At 34.1% G+C, this 4,803-nt stretch overlaps 1 non-coding gene across 1 annotated transcript; it reads right to left on the bottom strand.

The window, feature by feature from the left end:
* Window positions 1–4,465: 4,465 nt before the first annotated feature.
* LOC113002518 (small nucleolar RNA R71) lies at window positions 4,466–4,572 on the bottom strand. Its single transcript, XR_003268072.1, has one exon. It is a non-coding gene; the product is annotated as a small nucleolar RNA R71 (small nucleolar RNA).
* Window positions 4,573–4,803: the final 231 nt, after the last annotated feature.

Here is a 4,803-nt window from a genome sequence, read left to right as displayed (position 1 = left end):
TGATATTTTAAAGTTGGGTCATCTTGTGTTTGGACTCCTAAGTTTAAGTTTCTTGTTTCTTGTCATTCAATTTGAAAAAAAAATGTTCTTTTAGTTCCTCCTTATTGATTTTTTTTGCAGCTTGGTTACAAAATTTATGGAAGTTTTTATCTATATGAGAGATGATTTTTTTTTTAAAAAATTAATATGTTAAAAAACTAATTTAGGAAACAAAAATATCAATAAGATAAAGTTAAGAGACCAAAAACATATTTAACCTTTTATAGGCCTTTATCTATAATTTCGTCCTGGGTCAACGAAATTGGTCCGATCTCCATGTAGTCTTTTCTTGAGTTTGTCCATATAAATCAATCATATTATAATGAATTTAATGAATCTTATGTGTTTAACAAAACCAAAATAGATTTATATGTAATTAAATTACCTAATATATTTTCAAAAATAAGGAAATCATGGGTTTTTAAATGTTAAATAGGTTATAATTTTAAAATTATGTATGTGACACCCTCTACCTCGACATACATATTTATATAATATTATACATGAAAATATGGAATTAATTAAAATGATTTTATTCAATAAATATAAAGGAGCTCATGTGGGTAAAACATTCATTTTCACATTAATCACCAAATTAAAGTAACATGTTCAGAATGTTATGCATATAATATAGAAACCCATGTCACAATGTCACATCCTACCGAAGCATTGTGTTCCAGCATACTCCAGCATGAGGTTCTCCATAGCTATCCACCTAACCATCTGCTCTCATGAGCAAAAAGTTCGAGATCATCATAGCATCCAAACACAAACAACACGTAGGGAGCGAGATCATCATATCATTTTCTTCTTTTTCTTAAACCCTTTTTGCATCATTTTAATTACTGATTAGTCTTAATTGTCAAATTAATTAGGTTGTTTTATTATTTGGGCTCATTCAGCTAATTTGATGTTTTTAATCTAATTTCAGGAATTATTGAAACATTGGGCTTAATCCGGATTTTAGTTGTGGGCTTGAAGAGGGCAAATAAAGCAGCGCTTACATTAGTTAATTTCTAATTAGGAGATTGCAATTTTATTTCACATTGTTCAATGTTTATTTCGTTTTGGGCCAGAATAATGTAATAGGGCCCAGTGACTTTGAGTGACTCTTTTAAATAGTAGCCTTGGGATTCGTGCAAGGCATTCTGTTAGACTATTATTTAGAGCATAAGGTTTAGGGTTTTACGTTTTTCTGTTCTAGTGCTACTGTTCACGTAATGCAATTTTCTATTTTCTGCTTCTAATTATTGCAATTTCGTTTCTTGTTCTTTCTTCTGCTTTCATTTACGTTTTTGCTTCATTTACGTTTCTGCTTTTAGTTTCATTTACGTTTTCTGCTCTGGTTGAATCTATGGAAGGCTAAGTTTTTTGGTGTTGTTTCCTTTTGAGGACGAAGCTCAACTCTCTTCGAGGTTCTGTTTATAATGTAGCTTCCTGGCAGTTTTCCCTTCACCAATTAACCCACATTCGTTAATATTAATCTGTGCACGCTTCGTGTTCGATTAATTGCCTCTGAGCCTAACTTGTGTTCATGCTTAATGGACGAATGGTTAATTGGTGTATGTGTTGCCTAATCACGTATTGACAGCTCTAAGTTGGTTTTTGCTTAGTAAATTAAAATAGGGTTGAATTAAGTGGTTAACTGTTAGGGACAAATTCTCTATAACCTAGGACAAGAGAGTGGCTTCTGAATCAGAGGAAATAGCCCGTTTTTAATACTATTAATTTCATATTCTAGTTTGCTTGTTCTTCATTTCACAAAACAAACAACCCCCCTCCAATCCTTACTGTTACTGCAAGTATATTATGAACATTTGATTTATCATTGCTCGTTGGGAAACGACCTAGAATCACTTCCTAGTTACTGCATTTTCATGTTTATTTGATTCGAGTACGGCCTCGATCAAATTTGGCGCCGTTGCCAGGGAGCAGTGTCCAAAGGTTCATAATAGCAAGTGTCGTGTTAGTGTTTAATTCTTTCGTGTTTTATGTTTAATTGTTAGTGTTGTGTTAGTGTGTGTGTTAGTGTTGTTTAGTGTCTTGGTATTGTGTTTAGTGTGTGTTCTGTTTTAGTTTTTCTGTTAAGCGCTTTCCCTATTTCAGTTTTGGGTGTTTTGCTTTGAATAGTGCTTTGCGACGGATTTAGCAACCACTTTTGCTTGCGGCAAAACAAAGTAGTAGTGGAAATCATGTAGCGACGGAATTTAGCGACCACCCTTTCTGAATTATTTGGGATTTTTTGTTTTAGTAGCTAGAGTTGTTATTTTTTGCTGAATTTTTTTGTGGTAACTTCTTTTAATCTATATTTTGTGGGAAAAATAGCTAGAGCCTTTAGTTTGGTCAGATTTGAAAGTTCCAAAAAAGTAGCAAATTTGATTTTTGTCAAAACTTCAAACGGCCATAACTTTTGCTCCGGGTATCAAAATCGCAATTATTATATATGTATTTGGGGTAGAAAAAAAATTTCCTATGTAGTGGGAGCCGGCCTATGGCCGACTGAGGTCTCCATCGTCCAAAAAAAGTGATTCTGTCAAAAGTTTTTTATTTTTCAAGTTTTATTCTCTTATTTTTCTTAACCTACCATTTTTAACTTCCATAGTTAGACTTTGAATTTTTGTTTGAAATTTTATTTGCTATCTTCTCATCATTTTATAAGGTTGCTCACAAAATTTCAAGTCATTTGGATATCATTTGAGGGTAGCTGTAGTTCAAACCTACACTTTTATTTACATGAGAAGGCAACTAGTTGTGCATGCTGAATGCAGTGTATTGTTAGACAAATGACCTCAGTTATCTTAAGAAGGGGGGTTGAATTAAGATAACAAGAACTATTCCCCAATTAAAATTTTACTCTCTTTTTTTAGATTAACAATGCACCCTTAATATGAATTACTCAAAAGACAATTCAAAATAAACTTCTTTCAAACCAAAGATAAATAGTAATAAATAAAAGAAGTTTAAGGGAAGAGAGAAATGCAAACTTGATTTATACTGGTTCGGCCACTTCCCGTGCCTACGTCCAGTCCTCAAGCAACCCACTTGAGATTTTCCACTCTCTTGTAAAATCCTTTTACAAGTTCTGAACACACAAGGACAATCCTTCCTTTGAGTTCAGAATTCCTTTACAACAAGAGACCCTCGGTCTCTTAATCCCTTTTCAGAAGTAAGAAGAAGAAAAGAAGAAATCTCTCTTCAAAGAGATAGATTGTACAATGAAGATCAATCACAATTCCTTATTGAATATGCAAGTGTTTGACCAAGGAATCTTCGAGAGGATAAGACATTTTTTTAATTCAGAAAAACTCTCTTAATCTTTTGAGAGGATAAAACTTTTTGATCAATCAAAACTCTCTGCAAATTCGTGTCTTAAGTCACATATATATAGGCCTTTGATGGCCATTCAAGAATCAAATGAAAAGATGTGACTGTTGAGAATATTTTCTGAAAATCTCCTCTGGTAATCGATTACAGTATATGTGTAATCGATTACAAGCTTTAAAATTTGAATTAAAACATTCAATAACTGCTGGTAATCGATTACAATATATGTGTAATCGATTACACAGTGCAAATTTTGAATTCAAATTTTAATAGCTGCTGTAAACCATTTTTGGCCACTGGTAATCGATTACATCCTCTGGTAATCGATTACCAGAGAGTAAATCTCTTGAAAAACACTTTTTAATATGCATTACTTGGCCAAACCTTTTGCTATATCAATTAGGAATTTCCTTCCTAATGTACTAGTGATCATCTTAATGTTTGTGTCTTGTATTCTTGAATCATTGTCTTGAATTTAAACTTGAAAAGCGCATTTGCATCATTTGCATCAAATCATCATGATCATCATCAAAACATCAAAGTCATTTGCTTCTACATGTATGACTAGAGGCAATCCATCTGACTTGTGCATCATTTTGTACCTTTTGATCATCCTGGGCATTCCATTACTGGTGAGTCTGTGCATTTTGTTATTGGTGATTTTGAACATCCTGATTTTGAGCATTATAATTTTGAGCATTCTGATTTTGAACATTCTGAGAACATGACACAACCTCCACCTCGTGAGAGGACTCTAAGGGAAATGGTTGCACCTGATTTCACCTACGAAAGCTTGTGCATCCAATACCCTGATGAGGATGTCCCATATGTTCTTAAAAATAGACTGATCCATTTGCTTCCAAAGTTTCATGGCCTTGCAGGTGAAGAACCGCACAAACATCTGAAAGAATTTCATATTGTCTGCTCCACCATGAAACCCCCAAATGTCCAAGAGGATCACATATTTTTGAAAGCTTTTCCTCATTCTTTAGAGGGAGTGGCAAAGGACTGGTTGTATTACCTTGCTCCAAGGTCCATCATGAGCTGGGATGACCTCAAGAGAGTATTCTTAGAAAAAATTTTCCCTGCTTCCAGGACCATGGCCATCAGAAAGGATATTTCAGGTATTAGACAACTCAATGGAGAGAGCCTATATGAATACTAGGAGAGATTTAAAAAACTATGTACCAGTTGCCCTCACCATCAGATTTCGGAGCAACTTCTTCTCCAATATTTTTATGAAGGACTCAGTAACATGGAGAGAAGTATAATAGATGCTGCCAGTGGTGGAGCCCTTGGAGACATAACCCCTACTGAAGCCAGAAATTTAATTGAGAAGATGGCTTCCAACTCCCAACAGTTTAGCGCAAGAAATGATGCTATAATCATTAGAGGAGTGCATGAGGTAGCTACAAACTCATCTGCACCATCTGAAACTAA

This window comes from Glycine max, chromosome 8 (assembly GCF_000004515.6).
Source record: "Glycine max cultivar Williams 82 chromosome 8, Glycine_max_v4.0, whole genome shotgun sequence".
Classification (NCBI taxonomy): domain Eukaryota; kingdom Viridiplantae; phylum Streptophyta; class Magnoliopsida; order Fabales; family Fabaceae; genus Glycine; species Glycine max.
The sequence above is the reverse complement of the archived record's forward strand: the minus strand, read 5'-3'. Positions and strand labels throughout refer to the sequence as shown.